Consider the following 16,619-nt stretch of genomic DNA (forward strand, 5'->3'; position numbering starts at 1 on the left):
TGTTTGCAAGAATCTGCTCCTTCAGCCAGCCTTTTAAAACCCTCTTCAAAATAGATGTATTCTTTGCTAACTCCCACAGAAATTGCCACTAGCCTTCATCATTTACCAAAAAAAAAAAAGTAAATTAAAATGAAAAAATAATTAAGAAGGAGCCTGGGATAGATTTAAAACAGAAAATGAATCCTCAGGTGAACATTTTTGATAAAGAACTCTATACTAAGTTCCCTTTTAAAAGGCAGTGGTGGGGGCAGGTTAAAACACAAATTGGTGTCAATAAAATGTCAGCAGATTTTTCTACTTTTGCTGTACAGAACACCATCAAAGTCACCCCATCTGTTGACATGGTTTTTATATATCTTTTGTGCGCGGCATCAATTTAATTTTTATCAACAACGACAGTCCCAATCTCCAAATATTTGTGTCAGGAAAGGGGTAGGCACCCAAAAATATCCTCAAAATTATATACTGATGTCAACACCAGTCTTTAGGGCTGTTATGTTTTTGTGGTTTTTCTTTTGTGAAAACATCTCTTCCGCAGGCTCTCTGTCCATGCCGTCTATATAAGACTTCTTTTCTGGCAGTAATGGGGACCACAGCTTTGGCTGCGCCCTCAGCAATATCGTTTAATTTGTTCTTTCAACCTCGGGGAAGTCAAACTATTTCTTTTTCGGTTGGTCTGTGCTGGAAATGAATTCCACCATTTGCAGAGACCCGAGCATCCCTTACCCCATCACAATACAAGATGTGGAAAATGTGCTTAAGATTGAAAATCGCATTTTGAAAATCCAAGCGTTTCTCTTTCTCGATTTTTGCTAAGCAGCTTAGTGTCCAAATCCAGGTACTGCTTAAAGATCTCTAGGGGTTAAAGAAAAGGAGCATCTGTACTATTTAATATATTTCATTAGATCAACCTAAAAAAAGTAAACATTTTCTTCCCCCCCCCTCCCCGGTCCACCCTCTGTCTGGTTCAGATTTTAATGCCCTGATACGTTTCTTCAGGATCGCGAATATTTATATTTCAGAACTTAAATATCTTTATTTGAACCATACAGTCTCCATCTCCAAAACCTGGGATTTTTAATATTTTGGCGACTAGATGATGGCATGTTGGAGGGTTTGCCTCTCTGCAGAAGTCTCTTGTTATCCAAAATAGGAAAATAAACTAGGGACAGATTATAAACTGCCCGGCGCGAGCCGCTAGCTCGGCAAACACGCAGCCAGCCACAGCCCAGCCTCCGCGCTCTGCCCGCGGGACAGCTGCTCCTCGCTTAATAATAAATAGGGAAAATGTCAAATGTTTTCTTTAAATTAAAAATCGAAACGAATTGTTTTAATGAATATCTCTGGTTAGGAGGGTAAAGCAGCCCTTCGTGTGTACACTTTCTGAAGAAAAATTTCCTGTGTGGTTTTCCCTGTGAGATCAAAAGGAACTAATTAACTTTTCTATAAGGTAAACAAAACTTTAACTTGAAATATCCCCATGAAGTATGTGGGAAGGGAGCTTTTGTGAGTGAAAGCTGGAGCGCGGGGAGGGAGGGGGAGGAGGGAGTCAGAGTTAATTTTATATTCCAGATCGTCTCATGCTTGAAGGTATTGGAAGCTCGGTGTTGTCCAAGAGTCAGCCTTCTTTTTTCTACCCCATTACCAAAATGATATTTAAATCAAAGGCTGAAATGTAGCCAAGTCCAAATCCCTGGTAAGATTAATAGGGCATTGTTCTGTTCATAGAAAATTCGTTCTTCTTAGAGCCCCTTTAAGAAGAACTGGGTGTGAGAAGGAGCAAGAGGAAGGAGTGTGGGAAAGGGAGAAATCTGGAAAACCAGCCCATGGCCTGAGTGGGAGGGTGGGAGGGGGAGAGAACCTTCCAGAAGACAGAAAACCTCTCACTCCACCCCCAACTAGAAGTAATTGGGGTCAAGGGGACCAGGCCCCCAGCTGGAGCCCCCTTTCCCCAGGACTTGGCTGATTTTTCTCAGGTTTCTGGGACAAAAGAAGAAGAGGCAGTTCTGGGGGGGGGGTAATTTTGGGGGTGGTGCCCCCTCTGGGGTGCTGACCCCTGGGCCAAAGGGTTCCTCCTGCCACCCCCCCCCCCAGGAGGAGCTATGGCACCCAGCTGGTCCCCTCCCTGGACACAGAGTTCTTGGCCTGCTTTGGGCTCGACCCGGGGGCCAGGGCCCCCTCGCTGGGTCTCCTCTCCGCCCTTGCCAGGGTAGAGCCAGGCAGCCAGCCCCACCAGGACAGAGATAGCAGGAGGCAGCAGGGGCCAGGGGTCAAGCTCCTGGGTGGGGAAGCTGCCTGGTGACCCCAAAGCCCTTCAAGCATGGTCACAGACTCCCCTCCCCCGACTCCCATAGGACACACCTCTGCTCCCCAGCACCTCCCTGGCCCTTTAAGCCAGCTCTGGAGACGATGTTAATTGTTTCCTAAGAACTTGCCAGGCTCTGCCCCAAGTACTTCATCCAAAACTTCGCAGCAAAGGTCAGAGGTGGCACCTACTACCCCCATTTGCCAGATGAGGAAGCTGAGGAAGAGAGAGCGGGAGTAACTGGCCAGGTTCCAGCTATTGGTACTCAAGGTCACTACGCTTGGAGCTTAGCGCATTTGGCTGTGAGAGAAGGGGTCCGGTCAAGGGCACACCCTGTAATACCCAACCAGGCTTGGTACCAGACTCTTCAGGACTAAACTGAGGGGTGAGAGGAGGGTAACTAATGTGAATTCCAGGGGCCACCCCACCTATGCAGGCCTGCCTGGGTCAGTGGCCAGTGTGTCCCTATGCTGTTATCAACAACGAGGGCTCACCTTCTGTTCCTGTATTTGTTTATCCAGCACCTAGGTTTGCAAGGATTTGTCCCTCTAGTCCCAGCTGGCAGGGTCCAGAGCACCCCTGCACTCTCCCTCTCACTGACAGCAGCCAGGGAGCCCTGCTGGGTGGGGCGGGGTTGGGGGAGGGGGTGCATTGCCAGGAGCCCACATTGTCTCTGACCTAATCCCTGGTCAAAACCAACATCCCTCCTAGATGGCACACCAAAGGTGGGGGGAACGTGTGAATGTCTTGAATGTATCCACTTTGCTCTGGAGAATAATTAAATCCTCACAGAAAAAAGAAAACAGGGGAGGGAAAAGGCAAGCAGGTGATCACTGTTCTACTAGGCCCAGTCGCTAGACCTGTAGAGATTTGCCTCGGCACAAGGGGATGAATCAGAGCAAGTTGCCACATCCTGGCTGTGTGAACTTGGGCAAGTTGCTTTACCTCTCTGAACCTCAGCTTCCACATCTGCTAGGAAGAGATCATTCCAGCTGCCTAGAAAGAGATAAAGTGCATGGAGACCTCCAGGTCAGTCAGTTTTCAAAGGGGCTATAGCAAATGTTCTTCCCTTCCCTTCCCATCCCCAACCTCACCAAGACATCTCTACCCCCACCTTGCCCTCCTGTATCAAAAATCAATTATCCCACTAGAACCCTTGGCTTTTCAGAAAGGGCTAGTTACTACAGGAATTGTCCTTGACTGGAGCAACTTTATCCAAGACAAATCCCACTTATTGAATCAACCCTGCAGGGGCGCTGCCCCTGGCTGACCCTTCCTCACCCCCAAACCCCCCATTGGCTTCAGTGCCTCAGTGGGAGAAACCCCTGTGCCCTGGGCAAAAGTGTGTCCTCACAGTTTTCCTAAGCCCCATACTCAGAACCCAGACCCCTGCTTCCTTCATTCCTTTAGCAAACATCTGCTGAGCACCTACTGTGTGCCAGCTGGTACAGTGGAAGCCAGATATGAACAGGCCTGGCAAGGCCAGCCCAGAGAGCTCACCTTCGGGGGGCGGGGTCAGGACATGGGAACACACACACACACACACACAGAGGCCTGCGGTAAGCGGGGAGCTGTTGCATTACTTCAACAGCTAGTCTGCTTTGTTTGGGGGGTGTGGGTATGGACGAAACCCCGCCTCCCAGGCCCTTCATCCCCCCCACCCCTTGTCCCTGGACAGGCCCCTCCACCACTCTGAGCCTGTTCCCTGCATTCTATTAGGAGCTCCCGGGCAGGCTCCGGCTGGGATCTGGGGGGAGGGCGGCTGAGGAGGCTGCCTCCTCTCATTTAGGCACTGATGTTTACCTCCAGGCTTTGGCACGTTTCTCAGCCAGGGAATTTGGAGTATGCTGTTTTCCAACAGCAACGTTACCACTCCTGCCTCTAGAATTTGGTTGACTTCTGGTATAATCAGCTACGTGTATATATCACTTATGTACAAACACATATTCCTCTATTTCTGCGCCCATACACACACACACACACTCAGCCAGCATAGGGTGAGCTGAATAAATATTTGCTGGCTGGAACTGTTGAGGAGATAGATACGTGTGCATCTGTTAGGAGAGTGAATGTGTCCAATATGCATAAAGAGATAGAACACATATGGTTTTATATACAAGGTTAGAGATCAGTTTATATAAGTGTCTATACATACATAACTTTATTTCCAGTTGGCATCAGGCAGTCAGCTGGCATCTGGTATGAAATAAGGACTCATTCAGTGGGTATAAGCATGCAATTTGTGTGCGCACGCAGTGAAAAATACAACTGCTCTTTTGCTCCTTTTCCTTCAACATGTCAAATACACAATTTGCGATACTTTTAATAAAGATGGCATAAATGCGATCAACATGTAACCTAATTGTTCACTTGGAATTTCTAAAATTAACCGTAAAGAATTACATGGGGCTGCTGCAGCCCCATCAGCAACGGGGGCACCCGGCTCAGAAGACTCACTGCGCCCTAACATCTACTGCTTTCGCTAAGCTGCAGGCTCTCGGTCCCACTGTCTCCTCAGTCAGGTGTTCTCGAGGCTGGAGGGATGCTCACCGGTGCTAGCCGTGACCCGGCTCCCAAGTGCTGGGCCTTGCTGATAGCTTTCTGGGGTTGCTGTGACAAAGCACCACATATAGAGTGGCTTGCAACAGCAGAGACTTGTTCTCGCCCAGTTCTGGAGGCCAGGAGTGCAAAATACCAAGGGCCAGCCTCTCCCACAGTGCCAAGGGAAGAGCCCTCCTCTGCCTCCTCCAGCTGCTGGTGCCCAGTCTGACTTCATCTTAACCCACGGCATCTGCAGAAGCCCTATTTCCAAGGCACTGCATACGATTCGGCTGGGCATGAATTGGCATGGAGAGACGCTGCTCCACCCAGTTCAGTTGAGAATGGCACTCTGCCCATATGACCTGGGACTCCGAGGTGACCCGGCCCTCGGGTTAGCCCGGCCCAAGGCCTCGCTGCGCCCAAGCAAAGGGGCCACAGTGCCCTCTGGCTGAGCCTCCCCCGCCCTGTGCCTCCAGGGTCGACAGCCAAGAGGAACACCTGCTGCTGTGTCTCCTCCTCAAAGCTGTGTCCACGTGGTAGGAGGAGGTTAGCACGTGCCCAGCTCTGGCCGGGGTCTGGCCAGAGAGCACTGGGCCCTTGGTGGCCATTTCTCCGAGGCCTCCTCTGAGATTCCGCCACTACCTCCGGCCTGGACTGCTCTCCCTGCAGATCTCATGAAAAGACATCTTCTCTCCACATAGCCTGTCACCCCTGACATTGTTCCTCTGGCCCCAGGGCCCCCCACTCAGGAAGCTGCAGTGGAAACCCCATAATTTCCAGAGTCAGGGAGTCAGAGCTTGAACAACAGCCAGCGACCAACACCCACGTGGGCCTGTCCTATGGGGGAAAGGCCCTGCTGCCGCCTGGGAGGAAGAGGATGAAACCAAGCCACCCCCGGGTAGCCTACAAAGGGATCTCTGCCCCCCTTGCCCCACCCCCCTGCTCTGGGGAGGCCTTGGCCTTGGCCCCAGGGTGCCTGCTCATCTGTGTTTCTAAAAAGCGGTGGAGTCACCAGCGATGAACAGCAGGTGCAGGCTGGCTGCTGGGCCTGGCACCTAGGAGCTGGGTGACTTCCAACAAAGCATCAGCCTCTCTTGCCACTGGGCGCAACAGCCGTGCCAGCCTCTGTGTAACAACCTTATGTGTCAACGTCCTCGTCACCACGGTCCAGGTCCTGGTTGCTATGAACAGTGTGTGGCTGGGGTGGGGCAGGGGCTCTGGGCCACAGGTCACTAGGTTGCCAGACAGGGAGCGGCTTTTGCAGAACGGGCATTTTATAGAGTAAGATACTTTCAACCTCTGGCTCTCCGCACCGGGGTCCCCCTTCCCCACCAGTCATGGTGTGACCTGGGTCAGCCAGCTGGACCCTAGGGCCTGCTCCCCACTAGGTGAGGTCTGGAAGAAAGGCACAGGGAGGAGGCAGCCAGCGGGCTGGGGGTGTGGCCAGGGAGCCTCTTCCCATCACATCACTCACCCACTCCTGTCCTCTGTGAACTGGAGCCATAATTCATCCTCCCTCCCCCCCACACACACACAAAGTTAGAAGAATCAGAGAGAGTGAGCACATATGAGTGACTGCCCGTGCCCCAACCCCAGCCAGTTGGGGGGGTGGGGGGTCACCATTTAGGAACAGCCCATTCCTGGCAGAAGCTCCACATAAAAGCCTTTGAGGGGAGGATTTCTGGGGGGCAGTGCTAAGAATCCCTGCCCTCAGCCCCTTCTGCCTTCCAGCCCATGCCTACACAGGGGGTCTGGTGCAGAACCGATGAGGAGTCCCCAGTCAGGGCGAGTCCAGGAGGCTGGCTCTGAGGGCCTTGGGTGAAAGTGGGGGGAGCAAGGGAAGGAGACCTGGAGGGGTGAGCGCTCATAAATTCATTGCCAGTGATTTATGGCAGCCAAGTGTAACACCTACTGCCCGCTGGTGTGAGAGGTTAATGGGGGAGGTTAAGGGGCACAGGCCGGGTGATTTATGGGCCTGGCCAGGGGCTTTCATCCTGACCAAGGCTCTGGCCTGGAGGAGGGGGAGGAGGGGACAGGCCAGGTTGAAAGGGCGGGGTGGGAGGGACTGTGGAGGAGAAAGGAGGGTCCCGGGAGAAGTGTGACAAGACAGGGTGTGGGACAAACAGAGGAAGAAGCAGCAAGAAGCAGGCACTCTGTCGCACACACAGGAGCAGGCACTCTGTCGCACACCACAATGCGGGCGCTCTCCCCAGTGGCGGTGATGGGAACCCGGGCCTGAAGCCAGTCTTGCAGGTGATTTCGCGAAGTGGGCTTCCGAGCGGCCGGCAGTGCGCATGCCCAGTACACGGCCACGCCCACAAAGCCCCACAGGTGCGTTCAGTGACAAACAACGGGAATGGTCGCTGTCTGCAAAGAAGAGAGTGGACAGCTTCCTCAGTGACATGTGGTCCAGCCTGGGACCCAGAGCCCTGGGCCCAGCGGCACTGGGTGCGGTAACACTCACTGGCTGAGTGTCAAGAGTCTTGGTGTCAGGTCTGTGTGTGGCAATGACAATGCCCACTGCTAAGGGTGCTTCTGGAGCCGTGTCCCCCCACCCCCCGGTGAGGACAAGAGCAGGGCCTGAGGGGACCAAGGGCAGCCTTTCGAAGCGCACACCAGGACGAGCTGGGAGCAGTTGGCCCGACTGTCAGTCCCTGGCACTGGACAGGTACCCAGGGTGACCCTGGGGCTGGCAGCAGACCCGCCTCAGAAGAGGGTTAGGCTGACTCTGCAAACTCAGGCAGGTTAAATACAGTGAAGTTAAGGCTGAGTGGATTTTTGAGGCGATCCTAGCAGTCATGTACTTTCCTGAACAGCAGGCCCTGAATTCCCTCAGAGCCTAGGGCAGGGCCATCTGGGAGTTACAGTCGGAGACTAGACTGCCCGCACACCCAGCCCCTCAGAGCTCACAGAGCTCGTTCCCACCCACCAGCCCGTGCTGTGCTCCCAGCAACTGCAGGTGGGTGTCACTGGGAGGCCACTGGACCCAGAGAAGCCAAGTAACTTGACGGCGGTTGCACAGCCTGTCAGTGAGCAGAGCCTGGATGAGAACCCAGCTTCTCATCTTCCAAGTTTAAGACTCTCTCTTATACCCCACCAGGGCCCTACACATTTGCTGTCATTTCCCAGAGGGCCCCAGCACCACTCACTTTGGGGAAGGGCAGGCAGAGGAACCAAGGGAGCAGGAGGAAGGTCTCACTGAATGCACGCCCCATCCCTAAAGTCTTCCCACTGCGCCCCACCCATGGAACTCCACCCCTTGCTTGGGTCCTTCCTTCTCTATTCTCCATCTCTTGCCAGCCAATTCCCACAGAGCCTGTTTTGTGGTTTCTGCCCCTTGAGTCCACCTCCCCAACACCCTGCACCATCCCTTGACAAATGCCAGCTCCCCAAAAGTGGAGGTGGAGAACCTCTCCTGATTCGGCCCTCCTGACCCTCCCCCCAACCCAAGTTAGCTTTTCCTCTTTTGCACAGAGCTGGATTTGCAGCCTGGGGCTGAGCCGTGGGCTGGAGATGCTGGGTCCTGCAGGCAGACATGCGCACACACCTCATGCTGTGAATACACACGTGCACATCCAGAACACACGTGCGCAGAAACGTCAACTCTCGAAAGCCAAGCCAGCTCCTGCCCCTCTAGGCACCACGTTTCAGTCCAAGAAACATCAGCCAGCATGCCAAATAACTTGAAATGCCATGCAAGTGTTTATTACAAACTCACAAAAATTGGGAGACTATTTTTATAATTTAGAACATCAAAAATACCCTAAAGGTGACCACTGTCCCTGCCAGAGCCCCCAGCCCTTATACCTGGCAGCTTCCCTGCAAGCCTCTCTGCTCTCGGGCTCCAGACCCTCAGTCCTTACGCTCTGACCCCTTGACCCTCTCTGGACTTCCTCCGACACCCACCATCTCTGCAGCTTTCCCCAGGTAAATGTAGCTAGTGTGGCTTCTCTGCCCCTCGGCCTCCCTGCACAGTGACTCTGATCCATGTGGGCTGGGTGTGTTGGATAGGGTGGGGCAAGGGGCGATGAGGGCCCCTCAGAGCCATGTGTCTTAGAAGGTGAGACGTGCACAGCCCACAGCCAGATCTGAACTTGAACTTCCACTATGCCATATGCTTCCTGTGTGTTTTAGGCAAATGCTCAACCTCTCTGAGCTTTGACTCATTATAAAATGATATAGAAGGGTAACAATCTAACTGGTTTCTGTGAAACCTGAAAAAATAAGCTATTGTATGATCCTGAATACAAACGTTGGGGAACTGTTTCTTCAAACATAGGCCATAAGTTTCCCGTGTTGACAAGTTCTTCTCTTCCCAACAGAATATTCACCCAAAGGGAAGCCAGGTGGGCAAGGAGAGGTAGTGTGGGCTAGCGGGTGGCACAGATTTGGGTCAAACTTTCCAGAACTGGAGTCCCAGACTGTCCTTCCTGTGTGCCCTTTGTCAAGACTCCTGGCTTCTGCGCCTCAGTTCTCTGATCTGAAAATGAGGGTGACCACATTACCCTCCTAGAAGATTGCTCTAAAGAGTATCCCTTCATTCAGGAAAGAAAGAAAACATCGACTGAGCACCTGTTCCAGGCCAAGCTCTTCTCCAGGCCCTGGAGATAGCGCATAAACAAACATACAAGGTGCCTGGCATGCCAGTGGGGGAGACAGACGTAGGCAAGTAAACAAATAAATAAGCCAGATCATGGCAGTGTGAGAGGAGCACGCTAAAGAATTGAAGACAGGTAGGTGACAGAGGGCCCCTGTGGCTCTGAGGGGCCCTCATCGCCCCTTGCCCCACCCTATCCAACACACCCAGCCCACATGGATCAGAGTCACTGTGCAAGGAAGCCACACTAGCTACATTTACCTGGGGAAAGCTGCAGAGATGGTGGGTGTCGGAGGAAGTCAAGGGGAGCCGGGGTCAGAGCATAAGGACTGAGGGTCTGGAGCCCGAGAGCAGAGAGGCTTGCAGGGAAGCTGCCAGGTATAAGGACTGGGGGCTCCGGCAGGGACGGTGGTCACCTGTAGGGTGTTTTTGATGTTCTGGATGGGTGGCCCAGCAGGTGGAGTTGACAGAGTAAACTGAGAATTGAGTCCGGATCATAATAGGTGCTCAATAAACAGTGCCAAGCATTGGTTACTGCTACTATAGTTCAGACACACAGCTGGGTCAAGAAGGGCTTCTGGGAGCTCACCTCCCAAGCTGGGGTCTGCCCTGTTTGGGGAGGGAGAGATGTCCAGGGGTGGCCGAGTTCCAGTAGAGTCCTGGCTTGCTCCAGCTGCCTTGCAGCTCCTGGAAACCCCTGAGCCAGCTCCTCCTCCGTCACCATCAGGCTCTCATTTTCTCAGGCAGAGGCTGAGCACTGGTGCCTGAGATGGGCCTGGAAGGTACATCAGAGACCAGGACCATTTGCTGAGGGTTTCACGGGGTGTAAAGTGCTTGGCACCCATTAAAGTTAGAGGGGATGCAGCGTGGGAGCTAGGAACATGCCTAAAAGGCTGGGAAACATGTTGGAAAGAGCCAAGATGAGTCCTGATCCCTGGCTTCCCCTGGAACTGTTTATCTCAGCTTTTAAATGCCACGGGCCAGGCTGAGAGCTGGTAAATGAAAAAGTGCATATGGTTCTCATGGAGAAGTGTCCCCCAGAGCTCCCCACGTGGGCACTGCAGCTTCCAGCCAGCCCATCCATCCACAGCAGCTGCTAGACACTCAGGAGAGGCCCCAGAGGCATCAGGTATGGTACTGGCTTGCCATGGGGGACAGGGGAGGATAAAACTTTATCAAGTGGTTGCTATCTATCTGCTCTTCCCCTTATCTTCTTCGGCCCTCATGGCAATGCATGAAAACCAGCGTATCATCCTCACTTATCAAATAAGCAAACAGAGGCCCAGAGAGGTTATGTAACTCACCCAAGATCAACCAGCAAATAAGTGGCAGAGGAAGGAGTCAGATCTTTCATGGAAAAAGGGTTTTCCTCCATAGAGAAGGCAACGTAAAGCAACTTGGAAGAGGCTGTTCCTTCTTTCTGTTCCTTCACTTTCTGGGGTGAAGGCAGGGGGGAATGAGCCCATTGCCCAACGAGGTGGCCACATTCAAAGATCAAAGAGTGGCACGTGTGCAGCCAGGTCCTCTCCCCTCCTGGACAGGAGGGCAGGACACTTATGCCAAGCACTTCCCATGAATTTTCTCAAATAATACTCTCTCCCCTCCCTAGGACCCAATTACTGAAGTTATCCCCATTATACAGATGAGACAACTGAGGTCTTGTGCCAATGAGTAGCAGACCCGATCATTCTCACTGCAGCATCTGACCACTCACTGCCCTGGCCCCAAGCCCTGAGACACGTGTCACAGCCCTGAGACACGTGTCACGCCCCTGCAGGCGCTCTGCGGTTTCCAAGCTTTCCCCGTTATCATTCCCATTGGAGCAAGCCTCAGTAACGGGACATCCCCCAGAACCTAGGAGTTGACCATTGTCCCCCGCAGGACAACAAGCAGCTGGGACTGTGAGCTCCCCAAAAGGAAAGGCTAGAGGCAGGGGGGTCTTGGGGACCCCGAGCTGTAATCAGCCACCAGGCATCGGGACCCTCAGCCTCTGCTTCTCAGAAGCAGCCGGCACACCTCTGCATCGCCTGTGGCATCACCTGGACGCAGGACGGGACCCCAGACCTAACTGGCCTCCCTATGACCCGCGTGCTGGGTGGGAGATGCACGGGAAGGAACTGCCAGCTGGTCTCCGTGTGATCTGAGCTCCTCGATCCTTTAAAGAGGAAAATAAATGGCCATTCCCAATATTGCTGCTTTCATGGAGGGAAGGCAGATGTAGAAAAAGAATTCTCTGGTCCGTTGTATTTAATGCATTCGTTCATTCACTCACTCAGTATCCTGTCCTGAGCCCGTTCCAGCAAAGATGACACTCTCAGTGATAGAAAGAGAGAATGCATGTTGTCCAGGAGAGGCCCATACGTGCAACAGAGAAAGGGTGTGGGGGAAATTCCAGAAGATGAGACTTGAGCTGAGCCTCAGAAGCTGCTAGAGAGAAGGTCATGTCAGCTGAATGCCTGGCATGAGCAAAGGAGACATTCCAGAAACCTCTGGGGCCCCCACTGGCAGGACCCAGCCAGGGCTACTTCCTAGAGTTGAGCAAGGTGTCGTGATGCCCCTGCCCCCACCCAGTGGCGGCTCCCCATTCTGTGGGGACTTTATTAAAAACACTCCGGTAATGGCTAGGAAAGAGGAGGCATATTTGCGTCCTCTCCCCACCCTGAGCCCCTCTGCAGCTGGAATGTAGCCATCAAAATAAACATTAAATGCAAAATGCCAGAGCTGAGTTATTACTTGTGAGGGTGCTGGGAGAAAAATTTATAGCAACGTTACAGTGTTTTGTTAGAAATCTCTTAATGCACCCAAATGGGAAGGTGAGTGTGTTTTTTATTAAAATGTTACACTCTATAAATCCGATCTGCAGGAACAGACACAGGTGGCGACCCAGAGACTCAGCTGAGGAAGCTGTCACTTCTATCTTTGGAGCAGTCCTATTCCCTGGCTCTCCCCAGCCCTGATCCCTCCCCTCCTCCCTACTTCGCTGTCCTCCTCTGAAAAAGAGCCTGTCTTCCCTCACCGCCCCAGAGGATAAGTGACCAAAGGGCCAGAAGATATTTGTGAGACTGCCCTGAGGGCCTCCCCAGGATGGGACTAAAAGTTGCAATTTTCTTAAAAGATCTTTCTGGGCCCACGGAGTCCCTCCCTCTGGGGTCTTTATGAAGTTTGTCTGACTGGGGTGAAATTTCCTGTTGGTCCACTCTCACAAAGTTAGATTCTGGCTGACGCTGCATTTTTCAAGGGCTTCCTTGGTTTAAAAAAAAAAAAAAAGAAGGCAACCAGTTTCTGTCTCCAGCCCTCAGTTCTGGAATGTCATTCCTCAAAAGGGTAGATGATATCACAGGGGCGGAATGGTGGGTCATTTTCTCCTTTTAACCATATGTGGGTGTGCCCGTCTTAAAAAGAATCATGGCAAAAGGAACCGTTTTTTTCTCTCCAGCGCTCTAACAGTGCCATCAAACAATTCCTTTGTGATATTAAGTCAGAGGTTCCTAGCCTGAATGGGAGTTTGGGAATTCTGGTGAGCCGGATCTGAAATGGGATGTTGCACCTTATCCCCCCGGAAAAGGAAAAGAAAAAGATCTCCAAGTCCTAACCCCTGATGCCTGTAAAGTCACCTTCTGGGGGGTGGGTGCATTTGCAGTGTAATTAAATTAAGGATCTTGATAGACACTCACCCTGGATTCTCCAATGACAAGTGTCTTTATAAGAAACAAACAATATAGACCAGGTCAAGTGAAGACAAAGGCAGAGTCTGGAGGAATGAAGTCACAGCAAAGGGAATTTCTGAAGCCAGCAGAAGCTGCCAGAGGCTAGAAAGGACCCCCCCAAACACACACACCCCACCCTGCTGACACCTGACCTCCAGACCTGTGAGACAATAAATGTGGAAGCCACCCAGGTCATCACCACAGCCCTAGGAAGCACTGTTCCAGGAGAAGAGTCCCCACCTTTTATCAGATAATCAAAGAATCTCCTTCCCTTCGAAGGCTGAAAACCACTGATATAAAATGTGTGAAGTGACTTATTTGTGTAGAGGCCTCCTGCATGCAGGGTGAGAATTGTAGCTATCACTTAGGCAAAAAGCCTGGTCCAGGCCGGGGCTCCATCTCGCTGCTCAGACCCTGACCCCACCGCCTCTCACTGACACCCATTCCGCGGGTTCTGAGTAAGCACCTGCTGCTACCTCCTTGCTTCCCTAGATCAACTCTGCCATTCGCTTGGGAAACAACTCTTTTTAAGCTTTGAAAAGCAGAGGGTGCAGAGTCTTGACATCAAGTAGCTGCCAGCGCACAACTCAATGTTAGGGACAGAGCTCAAAAAGGATGGGGGTTGACGCTTTTCAGAACTAGCTAGAGCTGGTAGTTACACGCCATTGAGAACAGGCCACTGAGAAATGCCGCCGAGTGATTCGCTTTATGATGGCTAATTTTTCCTTAGGTGGAGCTCACCTTTTTGCTTTAGAAAAGACACGACACGCATCGCTACTATAGGTGCGATAATTAGCCAAGCTCACTTTGCCCTCACCTTCAGCCCCAAGAAATGGAAACCAGGTCATCTTGGCAAAAGAAAATTTAATTGAAGCCACCATCTGCCACAAAGGGTGGCCGTAGGAGCCACTAAAGAGTGAGTCGTCTGGCCTGGGGTCCCCTGCAGAAACTGGGGATCTGAAGTCCCTGGGACCTGGTTAGGGTGGCCATCAGCACCCCCTTGTTCGGCAAAGCCTGCAGTTGTGCAAAACAATGAGAGTCAGAGCTTGGGGAAAGCATCTAGCAATCCTCTCATGTTTCCTAGAAGGCAGAAATAATCGCTGCCATTTCACAGAGGAGCCCACTGAGGCACTGAGAGCAGTGACCACCAGGGCAGACAGGGATTGACGGTTAGCTCTGCCTGGCCCTACCGCGCGCCAGGTCAACCTCCCGCTGAAAAACTCCACCCGGACCTGAAAACGAATTTAACTTGGAGAAAGCAGCTGGGCGTTCCTGTGCTCCGGCAGACCGCGAAGCTGCTACGGAAAACCTGCTAAAGGGGAGGTCGAAGTCCCTGCGCCTAGGTGGCAAGGACCCTGGCCCGGGCTCTCCAGTCAAAGCACGTCCCACCCACCGCCTGCTCGGGAGAGGCTGCGGGTCCCTGACTGTACTGCAGCGACTTCTCCCCGCAGCCAGCGCAGAGCTCCTTCTCACTCGGGCAGAGACCAGAAGGGTGTGTTGTGAGATCAGCAAAGGCGCCCTGGACAGACACCCCAAGAAACGCGGCCAAGGCGCCACCTTCCAGGCGTTTCCGCAGCCGGCTCCTCCCCGCCTCACCTCTGTCTCCAGGCTGTAACCCAGGCCCAGCGCGGAGACAGATTGGAGGTTGCTTAATTTCACGAGCTTCCTTTTCAATTTTCAAGGCGACTTGCACCGGGCCCGTATGTCCTGCGAATGCTGGAGGTTGGCACCTCGAGGCTGCACTGCCCCAAGCTCTGGCCCTTAGCCGGGCAGTCAAGGCTCCCGCTTTCCTGCTCATCTTAACCGTCACCCCCAGCTCCAGGACCCCCAGCTCCAGGACCCCCAGCTCCAGGACCCCCAGCTCCAGGACCCCCAGCTCCAGGACCGCAGGGCCAGGAGGGGTGTCCTGAGTCTGCCAGCCTGCAGCTATGTGCTCAGGGTTGGTGGCCTCAGCTCGGGGTACACAGGGGGAGTGGCAGAGGTCAAGTGAGGGCCCTGGGAGGGAATGACCAGCAGGTAGGACCCGGAGGAGGGGTCAAGGTCGGGCATCCTCAGCTAACTTGAAACTGAATAGAGAGGGTTGGGGAGGCTGGGTAGCAACTAGTGAGAGCAGGAGGTCACAGAGATATAATCACCACTTACTAAGCACCTACTTTGTGCCAGGCACTGTGCCCAGCTTGTTTGTAGATGTCTCTCTGCCTCTGGTGTCTAAAATTAGCCCGGCACCTCCCTCCCGCATTCCGTGGGCGTTCCCCTCTCCTACTGCGTCCCCCACCCTCTCCCCTCCCCTCTCCCTGCCAATCACAGGCCGGGATTTGGGGATCAGCACTTGTGCTCTCGGCCTCCAATGCCAGGTGCTAGGGGCAGGGTCCCTCCCTCCAGGGGCAGGCTGGTGGGAGGGGAGAGGGATGCTAAAACCAGACTCCTCCCTGGGGTTTGAGGCTGGGGCAGCCAAAGGACTTGAGGGAGAGTTACCAGGCTTGGGAGGGGATGAGATACCAGGTTTGGGAGGGGGAATCCCCGCAGGTCAGCTTGACCTCTTGCTTGAGTGTGACATAGGACAAGGGGCGTTCGTTTGTTCTCTGGGCTTCCATTTCCCTTGGCTGTAAAAGAAATGCAGACCCTACTTCACAAGACAATGGTGATTGTACAAAAAGACTCAGTGGATATAAGTGGGATACAGCTTAAAGTAAGGGGAGAGGGAGCCCCGAGGGGGGCAGAAGGGACCCCCGCCACCCACAAAACACACTTGACTGCTACCTGTCAAGTAACACTAAGGGCAGGACTCTGGAGCCTCAAATTCCTTTGGTTTTCCTCTCCTGGTGCTTTTAGAAGGATCCTAAGCCAAGGTGGAGCTGAGATCAGAAAAGGAGGGAGGATATGACCTATTTTCCCAATGGCTGAAAGTCAGGAACCCCAGTCACTTCTGGTTCCTTAAGGATGGGCTATGATGTCTAAAGTAGCAGTGCTTCCGATATCAAAAGGAGTACTTATTGCTCTTATTAGAAAATACCTTGAAGAGCACCACAATGTCATTTAACCCTGGCAGCAGTCCTATGAAGGAGGTGCTATTATTATACCCATTTTGCAGAAGAAGAAACGGAGGCCCCTGACCCCATCCATAGCCCACAGACACAGCTCATTCAAACTTGAATGTAGAGCTGATTACTCATGGGACATTTTGCTGTCTCCTCCCTTCTCCACCAGAGCCTCCCCACTAGCAGAGTTACCCCTGTCCAGCTGTCAGTCCCAGGGAGCACCTGGCACTACCCCCAACACCCACTGGGGGAAGGGGGTAGATCAGAAGAGTTTGTGGGCTGGCTATCCACAAACTCTTGGGGCTGGAGGGAGGGCCAAGAGGACAAAGGAAATCTTAGAGGAGAAGACCCTGGAAGCTCCCAGGGAGCAATAAGGGGCCTTTGCATGCCATGTTCGCCCCAGAGAGGCCAGGGTTCCAGGGGCATGTGAC

The sequence above is a fragment of the Condylura cristata genome, unplaced genomic scaffold, assembly GCF_000260355.1.
Source record: "Condylura cristata isolate star-nosed mole 26May11 unplaced genomic scaffold, ConCri1.0 scaffold00015, whole genome shotgun sequence".
Taxonomy (NCBI): Eukaryota; Metazoa; Chordata; class Mammalia; order Eulipotyphla; family Talpidae; genus Condylura; species Condylura cristata.